This window comes from Nesoenas mayeri, assembly GCF_963082525.1.
Source record: "Nesoenas mayeri genome assembly, chromosome: 7".
Lineage (NCBI taxonomy): Eukaryota > Metazoa > Chordata > Aves > Columbiformes > Columbidae > Nesoenas > Nesoenas mayeri.
The window spans coordinates 5,901,874-5,919,436 of record NC_137551.1 but is presented as its reverse complement, the minus strand read 5'-3'; the positions used below and the strand labels follow the sequence as shown (position 1 = coordinate 5,919,436).

General features: G+C 43.1%; 1 protein-coding gene across 6 annotated transcripts in view; it reads right to left on the bottom strand.

The window, feature by feature from the left end:
• Positions 1 to 989, bottom strand: part of HERC4 (HECT and RLD domain containing E3 ubiquitin protein ligase 4) — a 31,609-nt gene extending 30,620 nt beyond the window's left edge. For 4 of the 6 annotated variants that reach the window (XR_013922386.1, XM_080348328.1, XM_080348332.1 and 1 more), the window contains exon 1: positions 793 to 957. The gene's annotated coding sequence lies outside the window, so the exon portion shown is untranslated. Of the gene's footprint in view, positions 1 to 792 lie in introns of all 6 variants that reach the window. The other 2 variants (XM_080348329.1, XM_080348331.1) reach the window with 1 other exon arrangement.
• Positions 990 to 17,563: the final 16,574 nt, after the last annotated feature.

The window sequence follows — 17,563 nt, the reverse complement described above, 5'->3', positions numbered from 1 at the left end:
CATCTCCGGGGGGCAAAAAGAAAAAAGTTCTCCTTTCTATTAAAAAAGCTGTTTATTTCCATAGAAGGTGGGTGTTTTGTTTTTCTAAGAGTCAGTAGCCAAAGTTGTTTTGTACTTTGATCTCAAATCACAGCAGTACTTTATCCCTGCGTGTAGTCACGGAAGCCAATTCAGGTTGTCAGTGATGGATATCACCGTGTGTGACGTCAAAAGCCGCTCAGTGCCGACACGCAGCACAGAAGGCAAGGGACACCCCCCAGCTCATGTGCCGGCCGAGCGCGAGTGGCGGTGCTGCGGGAGCAGCCTGGACGTTTCCCGTAGGCCGTACTGCCGCTCCCCAAGCGCCCCCGCGAGCCGTTTCCCGGGCCGGGAGCGGACACCGCCCGCCTCCGCCGAGCCGCTGCCACACGCACTCAGCCTGTGGCGTGGCCTTCCCGGTTCCACTCCTCGGGGCGCTGCCGCCGCGCTGGGATCCGCAGAAGCGACTCCGGTGGAGGAGCGCGGCCGCCGCCCGTTCCGAGGGGCGGCGCCGGGCGCCGAGGTCCCATCGACGCGCCCTGCAGCTGCGAAGCGCCGTCGCCTGTAACAGTCCCAACCGCTCCGGCCCACCCGCCGCCACGCGCCCCGGGCGCTGCCGCTCTTCCCGCCCCGCTCCCACCTTCCCGTCCCACCGGCCTCGAAGGCCGAGCGCGGCCCCGTCCACTCTCCCGTCCGCCCCGCAGGGCCGAAGGGAGGCGGCGGCACCCGGGTCCGCAGAAGTCCAGCGGCATGCCATGGCCCGGCGGAACTCACCGGCGACGGCGAGGCGCTCCGCTGCTCCCCGCTCCCCAGCCCGGCGCGCCCGCCGCAGGCACTCACCGGCCACCACCAGGGCGTGAGCTTCCCCACCGCGAACCGCTGACAGGGCCCGGACCCGCTCCTGCGCAGGCGCGAAACCAGCGGGCGGGGCCGGAGCGCGCCCGCTCCACCGCCCTCCCCGGCCGCGTGGTCGCAGGCGGTGACGCAACGGCGGCGCAGCGTGACGTTGCTCTGGCGTCACGAGGCTCGGCACCGCCCGCCTGCCCGCCGGGGCGGGGCGGGTGTAACGGCCGAGCCGGAGCGGGGCGCTGCCTCGGCGGGAGGGACGGCCGGAGTCACCGCGTGGCTTCGGTTCCCGCTGGTGGGCAGTGAACAGGCCGGGCGAGAAACTGCCGACAGTGAAATGTAGGAGTGAGGGTGGAGTGAGAAGCGATGCCGCCGTCCTCCCGGTGCGCCCACAGCGCGGCACCGGGCAGAGTGGAGCTGCACCGTGCCCCTAGCTCAGGTGGTCGCTCCGGGACGGTGACCGCAGCTGGACATGTCCTCGGCTGAGGAACAAGGCAGCACACAAAAATCCAGCAGTTTCGGAACATGGCATCGTTGTGTTACATCACTCGGGCTGTGCTTGCTGAGCAAAGGTCTCTGTGATGGTGTTCCCTGCAGAGCGGCTGAGAGACTTGGCCTTATCCATGATGTACAGAGATCTGCAGAAGCCTTTTTTTTCACCACACACACGTCTCTAGCAGAGCACCCGAAGAGGAGTTTACAAACTAGACACATCTTTTAGCTTTTTTTTTCTTTAGGATTTTGCTTGGTGCTGGGTGGAAAAGGCATAGAGATTCATTTAAGTGGACTGGGTTGGGAATCAAAGTGTGGTTTCCTTATTTAGCAGCCTCTCTATAGTAGTTCTGAGATCCACCTTTATGTAGGTCAGGATGTAAAATAGGCCAGGACCAGGCATTCTTCCCAGCAAGTGATTGTGCAAACCATGGGTAGGAAAGGTGCTGTGTTTGGTGGCGTTTTGCCCCTTAATGGAAAGCATTTAAAAATATCAACACATGGGATATCTTGGTCTAGCCATTAAACACTCCTTTGTGATAGGCAAGATTCTACAGGACTTGTCAGGATTTGTGGTTGTCAGTTTATTAGTAAAGATCCAAACCAGAAATACTAATTCATACATAGAGACAATGAGATGGCCGCATCGCTGACACAGGCTGAATGATGCAGCAGTTTTCAGGGTAGCAACTACCCAGGTTTGTTATTTAAAGGAGAGATGTGAGTGATTTGCCTGTTTCCATTCTGTATGTATGAATGGAAGGTTAGCAGTAGCTGTTACACATAGCAAATAGAAGAAAACATTTGTTACCTTCTAAATTTCCTTTCCCCTTTATTTATGAGACCACCAGAGTAGTAACTGTGAATAATTACACTGTGAAGTAGATTACAGTATGTTCTGGATTGGAAGGGACCTCAAAAGATCATCTAGTCCAATCCCCCTGCTGGAGCAGGAACGCCTAAGTGAGGTTGCACAGGAACATGTCCAGGTGGGTCTTGAATGTCTCCAGAGAAGGAGACTCCACAACCCCCCTGGGCAGCCTGTTCCAGTGCTCTGTCACCCTTACTGAGAAGAAGTTTTTTCTCAAATTTAAGTGGAACCTCTTGTGTTCCAGCTTGATCCCATTGCCCCTTGTCCTATCATTGTTTGCCAACGAGAAGAGCCTGGCTCCATCCTCATGGCACTCACCCTTTATATATTTATAAACATTAATAAGGTCACCCCTCAGTCTCCTCTTCTCCAAACTAAAGAGACCCAGCTCCCTCAGCCTTTCCTCATAAGGGAGGTGCTCCACTCCCTTAATCATCTTGGTTGCCCTACGCTGGACCCTCTCCAGCAGTTCCCTGTCCTTCTTGAACTGAGGGGCCCAGAACTGGACACAATATTCCAGATGGGGTCTCACCAGGGCAGAGTAGAGGGGAAGGAGGACCTCTCTTGATCTACTAACCACCCCCCTTCTAATACATCCCAGGATGCCATTGGCCTTCCTGGCCACAAGGGCACAGTGCTGGCTCATGGTCATCCTGTTGTCCACCAGGATCCCCAGGTCCCTTTCCCCTACACTGCTCTCTAATATGTAATTTCCCAACCGATACTGGAACCTGGGGTTGTTCCTGCCCAGATGCAGGACTCTACACTTTTCCTTGTTAAATTTCATTAGGTTATTCCCCGCCCAACTCTCCAGCCTGTCCAGGTCTCGCTGGATGGCAGCACAGCCTTCTGGCGTGTCAGCCACTCCTCTCAGCTTAGTGTCATCAGCAAACTTGCTGATAGTACACTCTATTCCCTCGTCTAAGTCGTTAATGAATATATTGAATAATACTGGCCCCAGTACTGACCCCTGAGGTACTCCACTAGATACTGGTCTCCAACTAGACTCCGCACCATTGACTACCACTCTCTGGCTTCTCTCCTTAAGCCAGTTTGTAACCCACCTCACTACTCTATTGTCTAGACCACACCTCTGCAACTTAGCAACTAGGATGCTGTGGGAGACTGTGTCAAAGGCTTTACTGAAGTCAAGGTAGACCACATCCACGGCTCTGCCATCATCCATCCACCTTGTAACATTCTCATAAAAGGCTATGAGGTTGGTCAAGCATGACTTACCCTTGGTAAAGCCATGCTGACTGCCCCTAATAACCTTCTTATCCTTGATATGCCTTGAGATAGCACCAAGGATAAGTTGTTCCATTACTTTCCCAGGGACAGAGGTGAGGCTGACCGGTCTATAGTTACCCTGGTCCTACTTCTTGCCCTTTTTGAAGACTGGAGTGACATTTGCTTTCCTCCAATCCTCGGGCACCTCTCCCGTTTCCCAAGACTTGGCAAAGATGATGGAGTGCGGTCCAGCAATGACCTCAGCCAGCTCCCTCAGCACCCGCGGATGCATCCCATCTGGACCCATGGATTTATGGATGTCCAGTCTATTTAATTGCTCCTTAACCCAGTCCTCATCGACTAAAGCAAACTCCTCCATTGACCTGGCTTCATCTGGGGTCTCAGGGGTACAGGGCTCCCCAGGACAGCCTCCGGCAGAGTAGACAGAGACAAAGAAGGCATTCAGTAATTCTGCCTTCTCTGTATCTTCCGCCACCAGGGCACCCACCCCATTCCTCAGTGGGCCTACATTGCCTCTGGTATTAGTTTTATCCGCTATGTATTTGAAAAAGTTCTTTTTGCTGTCCTTGACCCCTCTCGCCAGCTGTAATTCTAAGGAGGCCTTGGCTATCCTAGCTGCCTTCCTACATCCTCTAACAGCAGCCTTATATTCTTCCCAAGTGGCCAGCCCCTGCTTCCATGACCTGTAAACTCTCCTCTTCTGCTTGAGCATACCCAATAGATTCCTATTCAACCACGCAGGCCTCCTGGCTCCCTTCCTTGACTTCCTACGTGTGGGGATGCTCTGATCTTGAGCGCAGAAGAAGCAATCTCTGAATGCAATCCAGCTCTCTTGGGCCCCTTTTCCTTCAAGCAGTCTTGCCCATGGGATTTCCCCCAGCAATTGCTTGAAAAGGCCAAAGTTAGCCCTGCTAAAGTCCAGGGTTGCAATTCTACTTGCTATTCTGTTCCTGCCACACAAGATGCTGAACTCCACCATCTCGTGGTCATTGTAACCCAGGCAGCCCTCAACCTTTACTGCTTCGACCAGACCCTCCTTGTTAGTGAGGATGAGATCCAGCAGTGCACCTCTCCTAGTTGGCTCCTCCACCATCTGCATGAGGAAGTTATCATCAATGCACTGGAGGAACCTCCTGGACTGTGGCTGGCTGGCTGAATGGTCCTTCCAGATTTTAAATGTTGTCATTCATTGTGCAATGTGTCCTCTGACCAGCATGTGGGGATATGTCCATGTACTTGAAGGGAACATTATATACCCAGTACAATTTAGATAGAAAAGTATTGTAGTATAACTGGCCTAATGAATTAAATAATACATAAAGCATAAAACAATATACAATTTTGCACAAATGTCAACTTCCTTCCGTAATAAACATAGCTATTTTATTTAAAATAATTATTTTAGTCCTAAAATCGGATTACTGTAAGTTAAAGAATTAAAATCACAGAATCACAGAATCGACTGGGTTGGAAAAGACCTCAGAGATCATCGAGTCCAACCCTTGGTCCAACTCTAGTCTGTTTACTAGATCATGGCACTAAGTGCCATGTCCAACCTCACTTTAAAAACCTCCAGGGACGGCGAGTCCACCACCTTCCTGGGCAGGCCGTTCCAATGCCTGACCACTCTCTCTGTAAAGAATTTCTTCCTAATATCCAGCCTAAATTTCCCCTGGCAGAGTTTAAGCCCATGCCCCCTTGTCCTATTGCTGACTGCCTGGGAGAAGAGACCAATCTCCACCTGGCTATAACTTCCCTTCAGGTAGTTATAGAGAGTGATGAGGTCACCTCTAAGCCTCCTCTTCTCCAGACTAAACAACCCCAGCTCCCTCAGGCTCTCCCCATAGGTCTTGTGCTCAAGTCCCTTCACTAGTCGTGTTGCTCTTCTCTGGACCCGCTCCAGCACTTCAATGTCTTTCCTGAACTGAGGGGCCCAGAACTGAACACAGTACTCCAGGTGTGGCCTCACCAATGCAGAGTACAGGGGAAGGATCACTTCCCTTGCCCTGCTGACCACGCTATTTTTGATACAGGACAGGATACCGTTGGCCTTCTTCACCACCTGGGCACACTGATTGCTCATGTTGAGCTTCCCGTCAATTAGTACCCCCAGGTCCCTTTCTGTCTGACTGCTCTCCAGCCACTCTGCGCCCAGCTTGTAGCGCTGCAGGGGGTTGTTGTGACCAAAGTGCAGCACCCGGCACTTGGCCTTATTGAACTTCATCCCATTGGAATCAGCCCATTTTTCCAGTCTATCCAGATCCCTCTGCAGAGCCCTCCTGCCTTCCAGCAGGTTGACACACCCTCCCAACTTGGTGTCATCAGCAAATTTGCTGATGATGGTCTCAATCCCCTCAAATAAAGTATAAGCCATATTTTTATTCCACTTACTACTATCTTGGCAAATTTTCTTTTCTGTGCCAGAGAGGCCGTATCCTGCCTGTCTTAATGCCTTGAGAAAGCGCCTGCATGGGACAGGAGATACACGGGCAGGGGGAAAGGGAATACCTGCCCTGATGCCACATCACTGCCCTGACTCCCTGCCGCTCAGTACAACCAGTTCTGCACCCACTGGCATTAAATGCCCCAAAATGTGGTTCTGTGCGGTGGTCAAGACAACCAGAGGTGAGCATGCCTGCACCTCTAAATTCCCCATGTTCATTCCTGTACTTGCAAAACCTCCCAGTACTTTTCAGTGATGCAAAACCTAGTGGAAACAAGAAATGTAAATTTGGTTAACTTCAGGGAAGGGATTTATTCCTTCTAAGTGCCTTAGGTTTCCTACTAAAATTGCATGGTCTTCTTACTGATGGTCATAACAAGCCAGAAACTATTTTCAGTTGCCCTGTCATTATTTAAAATAGCAATGCTTGTCTACTGCCTGGTGATTGCTGTCAGAACAACTGTGCTTTTTAAATTGTATTCCCATTAATCACCCATTCAAATAATACAAAATTTAAAAAACCCCTCATATATAGTGTTTACTAACATATACTTCATGTTTTTATTAGTGGAAAACATCTTTCAGTTAATATAGATGTTTTTGAAGGCTCCTGTGTTATGGCACAAAAGAGCTAATAACAGAGATGGACTCTGATCTCTGCCTCCATTTTCTCCTGGCAACAGTCAGTACATACTTCATAAACATTAATTCCTCATTTCAATCCCCTTTGTTTTATACTCCGATGTGTCATAGACTACAGAACATAGAAATGGGTGTCCAGAACAGCTGATAACATGATGTCAGAGATGTCAGCATTTTGCTGTGAGAAATTAGCTTTGTGTGAAGCCTTTGTGTAGAATATTCTTGATTAAGACAAAGAAAAGGCTCTAGAGTGCAAATAGCCTTACAAAAAAGGTATGCTTAGACCCTTTAATGCCATTTCAGTTTTACATTTTATCCTTATATTCTTCACAGTATCAATATTTGCATGTTAGTAAATTAATGAAAGTGCCTACGTAGACAGACATAACTCACATATTACACACTGAGTACATGTTTTATATGTTCTGCTTTATAGCTGAGCATGCTTTAGTTCTGGGTCTGCCCACCATGCTCACTGTAATGATCTGGTTAGCTCAAATGTGAAGGTGCTTACCAGTATGGCCTATTATTTATTAACTGAAGGTGATACGGTGAAAAAATGAACAGTTTTTGACCTGTTTGTGAAGGTAAATCACTATATAAATACAAAATTGACAATATTGCAAGTTCTGTGCTTAACTTAAGGCACCTAATTAAGGGAGCTGCTTAAGAATAAGCTACCTTCAAATCAGATAAACAAAACCAGAAACATCCAACACCCCATTCCCCACATTCTCCCAGGCTACGAAATATAGATGGAATAGCTAAACCAATGCCATTCAAAGGGTGACATATGTAAAGAAAATGGAAAAGCAGTGAGGACAAGGATTAATCCTGGAGAGGAAGACTACAATGAACAAAACAAGCTGACCTTTGCATGAGGTATGAAGCTCTTGTGCTCACAAACTCCTGTGCATATCTGATATCCCCAAGCCCACACAAATTGTGGCTGGTGCTCAGAGTGACTCTCCCATGCCCTGGCAGTGTGGCAGAGAACACACAAGTGCCCAGGCACCGGCAGGTTGGGGCTGAAGATGCTGAACATTTCTGAGCATCCCACACAGAGAGCTGGCAGCACAGCCCCTTCCCGCATCTGGCACGCTCTCTTCCCATTGCAGCGACATTTTGCACTCTTACATGAATTGTTCTGTTATAAATAGATCAGCAGGCCAGGTGCTATCAACACCAGGAAATTCGCATGTAATCTTTTGAGTTTTTTGGCTTAAGTGTTGGATGCTGAGACACCGGTTCCCATGTCATTAAACTGGACTTTTGGTCAGGCTGAAACTGATCTTTGATTTTTAAGGTGCAACCCTACAGGAACACAAGATAAATAACTGAGCCAGTTCTGCCTTGCAGAGACCAATTTGAGAACACGCTGAACCTCAGCTTATAAAATAGCAGCTCCAAGTGGTGCCACATGCTGCTGATTCTGACATGACACTGTGTCTTTGCATAGGAGGATGATGAAGCACCCTAAAATTAGCCGTCTTACTATTTCGTAAAGAGCAGGCAGAAAGGTAGCAGCCTGCGCTGAAGAAAACAAAGAGGCAGAGAAGAGGACCAGAACGGGGGCTCACACACAGGCTGGTCACACCACCTCATGGTGAGCACTCTTGTCTTCTTTGCAAATATTCATGTTGGACTGCTTAGTGTCATTTCTTATCCCAAGCATGGGGTGACTTGATCATGTAGGAAGGAAGGTGCTCGTGTGAACAGAGGTGCGGTGGAGGGATCTGTCCTCTCAAGGGGCTTGGGAGACAGTGGAGGGGAAAACTATCTGGGAAAATGACACAGAGCTGGCATGTAATTCACAGAATTTAGTTTGTTGTTACTGGAATAGAACTGGGCATGGAAGAAAAAGATTGTGCTGGTATGGAAACCAGAAATACCATGATAAAGCCCCCCACTGTTGAGCCCAACCATTTTTTTTTTGCCTGATATTCAGCTCTCTCTTGACCCCACTTCTTGGGTGATAAAGTCCTTGGCTTTACAAGGAGTAAGATCTGAGAGAAAAAAACTTGCAGGCAGTAGGAAGATAGGCATGGATGTGTCTGGGTGTGGGAACAGAAACAGCGAAATAAAAGGTTCTAGACCAGAATAAGGTTTGCAGATGAGGAGAAAAAATAAACTGTAAGGAAACATTTGAATATCAGGAGGCACCACAGGCCTGACATGAAATGGATGTTAGGGCTGATTGCTAGGAGAGAGGACGAGACAACACGCGTCTCTAGGAAGCAGAGGACATTGCCATCAGCTCGGTGTAAGCCTGTGGCCCTATGCCTAAAACAATTGTCAGGACATGCTGTTTGCTCTGTTCCTGTGCTAGGACTCTGAAGAACAGCTGGGAAGAAAATAACTCCAAGGTATAAACTGTGACCAGTATGTTCAAACGATATCCAGTTGTTTCTGCTATTAGTTATCACTCAAAAATAAGGGACTACTTTGCAACAAAGATATTTGTTTAGTAAAGATGACCGGACAGTTCTCTGCAGCTTCTGTGATTTAATTCAGGATAAGACTCATGATTTCACTTCTATTACTGAAACTCAGAGGGGCATGATACTGTGAGATCTATTTTCGTGCAGCTAGCAACTGAAAGATATTTGGTATAGCATGGACTGAAATGTGGCGTCAAAGTGGTAATGAATCTGTGCCAATTTTATCAACTACAGTACAGAACATCTCTGTTCAAAAAGTGGATTAAGTAGTCACAGTGGATTAAGACTCTTGGAGAGATGGAAAATCAGATTTCTCTTGCAGAGGTTGTTAAAGAGCCCCATAGAAATTAGATGTGAGCAGTCAGAATGGAGTCCTTGGAGAACTGTAACTCTGAATTTCATATGACATAAGTCTCAACCTAAGCATTAGAATAAAACATTAAAAAATATATATATTTTGGAGACAGAAGGAAAGTGAGCTGTATGAGATGAGCAATCAAATACTCAGAACTGTGTGAAAAATTGAATCACTGCTGCTACCTACATATAATTCATATGTAGAGAACCTCTTGACTCTTTATGTTCCCAGAGATCTCCTAGTCCTTACTAAGCTCCCATTTAGGAAAGAAAATTGTCACAAACTTGTAATCTCTTGTTTATGTTTACTGACAATGGAATTGTGCAAAACACTGACAATCTTGTTGATTTTTTAATATGAATGATTTAGAGGCTCTTATTCTCTTCTGATAAAATCTTGGGACAACGTTTTTTGAGATGTTTGTTTGGTCTACCAGCATACAAAAAACTGTTTCAACTTGAAACTTCAAGCTTGTAAAGGGGAGGCCAAAGCAACTATATATCATTTGAGAGCAGAAACAATGGAGCAGCCACTTGTGCCAAACCTCCATTGCATTTAGCTGGCCTTTATTTCTTGGATGGGAAGGGAGGTAGCAGTGATTCATCACCTATCTCTGATTTATGAAGGCTTTCTTGTCATTATATCAACAAGCCACTAGGACATCACTAAATATCATCATTGGTCCCAATCAGAAATGATCATTTGAGGGTTACTTTCATAAAAGAAGAATACAAGGCTATTTCCAGCTTCTGGGTAAGGTTCTGGACCAGCAAAATTACTCTTAAACATACATAGGCATAGATTTGAGAGTAGTCCTAGAGCTTGGACCCCTGGAGATTCAAGAGAGATTGTTCCCAAGACTGTCTGAGGGAAAGGCACAGCATATCCACAGCATGCAACTGAGACACAGCAGCTTCCACTCACCCCATGACCCACTGGAGACATCCAAAACCAGACAGATTACCAGCAGGAAAGTCAACTGGAAACTCCACTTTCATCAGAAAACACTTGCACAACATTTTTTAGCCAGTAGACTTGAAAAATATATTCTGCCCAATGTGATAAAACTTTTGCAAATATATTAATAATAGAAACAACACATTAAAAATTATTGTATGCTTATAAGATTGTAACAAACTCAGCCAGGCAAACTGACTCTTTAACAGTCAGTGCAAATATTACAAATTAAATTCCTTTGAGTATAACCAATTATTTATTTTAATAAAACAAATGAAAATAATGCTTACTTGGCCTTGTGGCCAAGGGGTTGCGTTGTAATAAACAGCATTAGAGTTAAAAATCACTTTTCCAGAGAGGCAAATGACATGTGAACTTTATAATTTCTCCTGACCTCTTGTTCAAGCTTGAGCCTCTAAATAGCTCATCACCATTATAAACCTGTTTGTGTTATCTTCTGAGTTTATAATAACCATAAGCATTAAAACAGTCTGTTCATAACTGTAATAATCCATACTCACTTCCCTGCACAATTATACTAGACACAAACCTAGAAGCATTTTGTTTATAACCACTACAAATAGTCATGATTTCCAGTGAGTTATATCAGCAATGATCTCTAAAGAATCTAGTATTTGGGATTACAGTTTCTACACATTTACAAGTCAAATTTATGAAAATTGTTATCTTTTGGCTAAGATTTAGTTTAGAATAGTTAACAGCAATACATACAATCGTAAAATCTTCACTTTAAAAGTTTCTACACTATTAGTTTTACAGCTAATTTTGACCGTACACGGAACTCACTATTTGCCCACATCAAAAAACCAGATAACTCTTAGTATATTAATTTCCTGATGTTTTCTAACAAAACCACAGCAAGTTAAAAGAAATACCATTTGACAAGTAGCATTAAAATGTGTTGGCGTTTTTGTGTTTGTTTTCTAATATAATTTAAATTTACATATTTTGAAGTGGAATTTAAAAGCTCAAGAATTACCAAATAAATGTATGTTTATAGCTATATTTCAGGAAACTTCAAGTTTTTAAAATATTTGAAAAGTTGAAGATTCAAATGCCATACCTGCCTCTGCTATAATTTCTTTGGACATATAGTGATCAACATAAAAAGAATAAAAAGGGAAACTCATTATACTGATTGTCACGTATTTTCTGATGTAAACATTTGGCTACATCAAATCCTGCATCTAAGGATCTAGACCAGAGAGACTTTCACATCTCTGCAGAACAGCCAAAGGTTTTCTCTTGCACCACATAAATAGAGAGCAAGTATTTCAGGATTAGGAACCATACAGTACATCAAGAGTTTCCTTAGTAAGTTTTCCAAAACCAGGAAAGAAAACAATACTGCTTGGAGCACAGTTACCCCTCCTTAATAGTTTCAATAATACAATCAAAAGGAGCCCATGGGAGCACACAGAAAGTAGCTATATCTGCAAGTTGGAGACTGTTATTAGAGGCCTCATTCTTGGGAATCAAATTATTCATCACTTCTTGGATTTTAAACTTTATTATCTTGATTAGAAGCTGGGAAAACTCTGTAAGTTCCTACCCCTGAGTTCTTTCTCTTGACCCTCTCTGGCCAATAAGTCAAAGCTGTAATTTTCCCTGCTTCCCTATCCTCTAGGTCAAACCCTCAGACAGGTAAATTGCTTCTCAATGGAACTAATACCAATTTAAACTAGTCTTGATGGGTTTATATCACGGCTCCAAACCTCACAACTGAGGATGTGAAGTATGAAAACATACGTTTGTACTCCTTTCATGCAGTGCAGTCAGCAAACTGAAATGCATTCCAGGCAAACTCTGTCCACCCCAGCATGATACCAGCAGTTCTGGCTCCCAATTCCTGCTCCTCTCCCCACTTCAACTTCTCTCTTCATTCATACACCTTCAATCCTCTTCAACAGCTCAATATACAGGAAACCAGATCTGCGCTATACAGGAGGAACAGTTTTCATATATGATACCCATGGGTTATAAACATTATGGCTGAGACTTTCTAAAGTATATCGCTTCAAAATATGTATCTTGATTTTCAAAAAATGGTGAGTAATGGTTTAGGTGGCTGCCTCTAGTCACTTAAATGTCAAAAACTTGGCCAATATCAAGTTATACAAACACCTAAATGAGAATATGCAACTGGATCTACACAAGTAATCCCTTAGCTTTTCAACAAGTAGTAAGAAAATTGATAGTATATCTTTATAACTATTTAATGAAAACACAGGCTTGGTCTTCATATTCTGTCTATCAATTTCCAAACTAGTAAATATTTCTTTATAAAACAGATATTTTCACGATTTACTATTTTATCCTGATTTAACACTAAGCATATACTTTAAGAGCATTATGTCTAAAATATAGTTCAAATACCAAGTTTCCACAGGCTCACACCACCAGTTAAGCATGCCAAAAAGGTTTTGTTGTGATTTCAAAGGCGTTTACTAATCAGATTAACTGAAAAATACTTACCATATTATTTGCAGCTTCTTTCTAATTGTCACAGTTTGGAGTCTTCCAATATTCTTCCTTTTCTAAAGCAGAAAGAAGTGAGACATTTAAAAAAGCATTTTGAAAGGCACCCTAGGCAGAAAGAAAATTCCTTTTTATAACTTATGTGATAGTATATGGCATTACTACATGTCACTGATGTACCAGTTGCCCTAAACTTGGCTTGTTATGTGTGTGGTTTATCAGATCAGAATATATTTTAAATCTTGTGTTATATCTTTTGACTCCTTCAATTGAGCAAATCTATATTTTGCCTGTTTGGAAATTAGATGGTTCTGGAGACTAACAACTGCATAAGCAGAACCACTGGCTTAAATGTGGCCTGAGAAAGTAGTCATAAACATTTTTGATTACTAGGTGATTTATTTGAAATGATTTAGAGGTCTTATTTAGTTTCCTATTGGAAAAGGTATATCATCCTCTCTTTCTTTCTCTCTCTTTCTCTGTCATACATACTTATTAAAAGTTCACGTTTGGCATAGTTAACAATTTGTATAGCTAGTCAGAATGCTCCTGCTATTGTTGTTCTGAGGTAATTTTCTGGATCATTAGTAAGCACAGTCATAAGTACTCCTTACTGCAGAAAGCGAGCTCCCATTATCTGTCTATCACTTGTTCTTTAGCCAGACAGAGTGATTCTGATACTGCTAGTGTTCAATAAGCTGGTACCATCAAATTACTTTAATTCTCATCTCTGTCCCTTCTGAAAGTTTGCTTGTGTTTTGACAAAAAAGACCCTTATTTTAAAATTAATTCTGTCACTAAAGTTGTAGCCAAAAAAAAAGCCCAGGTTTTTTGAAGCTTCATCAGTATCTATAGATAGAATTTTTGCAGTGCATCTTCATAGAAATTTTTACAAATTATGTTATGCAAGTCAGTTTAAAATTACAATGAAAAAAGCAACATTTAAAGTGGGAAGGTGACTCAGTGGCCTGAGGGAAGGCGTTCCAGACAGATGAGGCAGTGTAAGGGAAAGAGAAACAAGAATCACCAGGAGGGGCTGGTAAACTGATCTCAATTGTGCAGAATAAGGTGACACACTGAAGTGCTAGTAAAACAGTAGCTATTTTCTTAAATTCGTCACCTAATGAGATTCAGAATTTGAGAATCATATCCTAGTTATGTTTTCCCTACAAAAGAGCACTGTTTTAATGCAAAGGAGGAAAATTTTAAAAGCCATAGAGCTTGTGCAGAAGCTGGTTTTGTCCCTTGTCTGTACAATCAGAGAGCTAGGCAGAGTGTGTGGGTCCTGAACACTGTGCACAAGGGGTCATACAACAGCCACTAGCACTGCTCCTGCTGCAGCCAGACAACCCATGCCCCTGACCCCACAGGCCATTGCTGCATCTTATTTGTTGGCACGGAGACTGCCGTGCATTTCTGCTACCACCATGTGTCAAGATGACAGGTTCCATGGAAGTGTGGATACAAACTCTTCCCCAGCTATGTCCCTTCAGATTGACCATTCCTCAGTTCATCCTGTTGCACTGCTGCAACACACTATGCACCATCTCTTCTTTCCATGGTGTTTGCTTCTGTCATATTTTAGCAAACTGCTGCCAAACTATGCTATCCTGACCCTGTTTGTCAAGCTCTTGTCTTTAGTTAGTTCCTCTAGTCACCTCACTGAACATGGTGTTGCTGTCCTCCAAAGTGTTTCTCCCAGGCTGACCTGGCTGAGGCGATGCGATGAGCACAAGTTCAGAGATGAGCAGACTGCCAGACGCACTGCTGAGAAAGCACTGAAACCGTCATCTGAGTTTGTTTGGAAAGCAAGAGGTCTCAAGAAATTATTTTAAAAATGTAGACTATCCATGAATGCCCTCTCCTTATTCTCTTCTAGCAACAATCATTTAAGACATTCCAATTATGGGAGTATCTCATTAAATATAATTTTGGCAACTAAGTTATTGAATGTTTTGTCCTATTAAACATCTGACTAGAGATGATTTTCTCTACCGTTCTAGTTGCCTATAACCGGCACCAAAGCCTCTGATGCTTAAACCACCAGCCATTCATTCTGGTTCTGGTTACTCTAAAACCTGAAGGTCCTGATCTATACTACCATTAGGCTGAGCTGCCTGAGGCTCCCGCGAGCGGCTCAGCCCTTTGTGTTTAACTTGCTGAGTATGCCTCAGGGCCTCTCACCTATAACAAAGAAATACACTGGAAAGCCATTATATCTGATTATAATAGAAAAAGGATACTGAAGATACCTGTATTTTATATAAATGGTACATATGTTCTTAGTTCAGACACAAGGCAAGAACCTCTGGATAGATTTTACTTATTACCTTGCAGCTCACATTAATCAGGTTTCCACAAATAACAGCCAGGCTTCTATTGTTCTTTTATGTTAAAAGCACTTACAGATGGACTCTCAGTGAAGTCTCTCAGGTCGTTAAGGATTTTGGAACTTCTTTATAAGTAGCCTGGATGAAATTCTGCTCTGTTTGAGATCACAGTGCCATTTAAGTGATAAAAATAAGGACTGCATTGTAAATCTCTGACAAATGTGTAATTGGAAATAGAGAGCGTGTAGTTACAAAATACGCCTCACTAGACTGACTCTTGATACACTTTTAAGCATACAATCCACAATGTGTCGTTGTGTTAATCTCAACCCCAAGTTAAAAGCATTCATGTATGAATTGCTGTCTCTGGACAACAGTAAGCAGTTAACAAAGGCAGACAGGGTAGGTATCAGGTCTGTTTAATATCAAGCATAGGAATAGCTACCATGTGGAAAACAAAACAAAACAAAACAAAAACTTTTATTACAATACTAATAAAAAGATTAAAAGTTCAAATACTCAAAATATAAAGTATAATATGGTGTTGACTTCAGTAACATCCCTGTATTTCCTTTTCTTTTGTACCAGTCCCTCTGACGATCTCTTCAGTAGTATTAATCATGGCTACAAACATCCTTTTTAAGATGTTCTGGAGATGTATGTTCCAAATAAAGGTAAAGAAGTCAATTGAAATGGATAGATTTGTTGCTGCTAGGGTCTAATCCTGTTTTATCTGAAGAACAAATTAGATAAACCACAAAAAAGGAGAGAGCAAAACCCAGAAAAGAACAGCAAAAGAACAAAGTGTTTGGTTTAGTGCCCTCACTTACATACAATCTGAGGAAAACAAGCCCATCGTTATATCAGCTACAGCACTACCTGGCAAACCTGCACCAGCTTCAGTCTGAGGCAGCACCAACTGGTGCTCTCCTAGTTGGAAACCTGAAACAACATAGTAACATTAGTTTTGTCTACTAGGCCAGGTTCTTATAAAAACAAGAGAAGGAAAAACAAAAGATAAGATATACAGAGAGCAAATAAAGGAAGACAGAGAAGGACAGGGTCATAATAGAGATGCAAATCTCACACAGCACAGTGTTGCAGATTAGATTAAGACCATAGAACTGGCATTATCAGATCCCCTTTTATGGTCTGTTTTTGACTAGACATGCCTTGCACTCAGGACAGTGAAATTCTATAGTGTCAGAATGGATCCTGTAGTCTCTGATGATGCTGGGAGTGGTAACTCTGACTGTAAATCTCACACCTTTCAACCAAGCTGTTTTTTTGGCATCAATGTCAAATCAAGCTTCCTGCTGCTTCACTTGCCCAAAGAAAGCCCTAAATGGAACAGCACATCCCCTTGATAATTTGTTCAGTAATCAAACCCAGTTTCCGGGTTATTAATTTTAATCCATTGATTTCTTATCTTGTGTTTCTGTTGATTACCAGGCATAGTCTCCATGAAGTCATTGAATTTTATAGATAGGAGCCTTCATTAGTATTATCTCCATTTTTCTGTATTTGATTTTTTTAATGGTTTTTCAAAACAATCTTATATAACAGGTTGCATCAAACTTTTGCTTCTTTGAGCAACTGCCAGTCCCTATAACTCAATATTTGCTGTGTGCTCTACAAATCACTGAATTCTGATAGTGCTGACCCTAGAAAGAAGGCTGATGTGAGCCAAGCCCTGCACCCAGAGATGGTGGGAACTTATGGAGATCCTACTCAGCCACCTGAGCACTTCCAAGTAGAGCTCATGCACTTTATATTAGAACCATAAAGGGAAACTATCCACTTTAAAAATTTAACGCTAGCAAATTAAAGAAGCCAGGTGCTTGCAGAATGTGGTTTAGATATTGCTACTTCAAAAGAAAAGAATTTCCCTTACAAAAGGAAGAATGTAGAAGAATGTAATAAAATATTGACTGTACAGCGAACAGTAAAATGGTTGTGAACAGACACTTTGTGCTAACTCTTTTGTATTATAGGCAGCTTTGCAAGCTGACCAAGTTCTTTGACAGGCTAATATTATGCAAGATAGTATTGTACAATGGATAATACTGCAGAAGACAAAATAATAGAATTTAAAATAAGGACATGGTGTCCTCAATTTTTTTGGGCAGGGAATCCACCTCAAAGAATTTGACACTTTTACAATTGAAAAAAAGCTTTTTACAAAAAAAGATTTTACAAATCCCCTTTTACAATTGGCACCCATCAATTATTTAATTTTCCAGGGATTTTCTCTGTGTTATGGAAATCTTTATAGCATTTTTCAGTTGTACCATTTCTACTGCAACAAAGCAATATACAGTATATTTTTACCTATTGATTAATTTTGAAAAGCAAATAGATGTAACATTGGATGAAACTGATGAAGACAGTACAAGAGATTGTGTTTCTGTATGG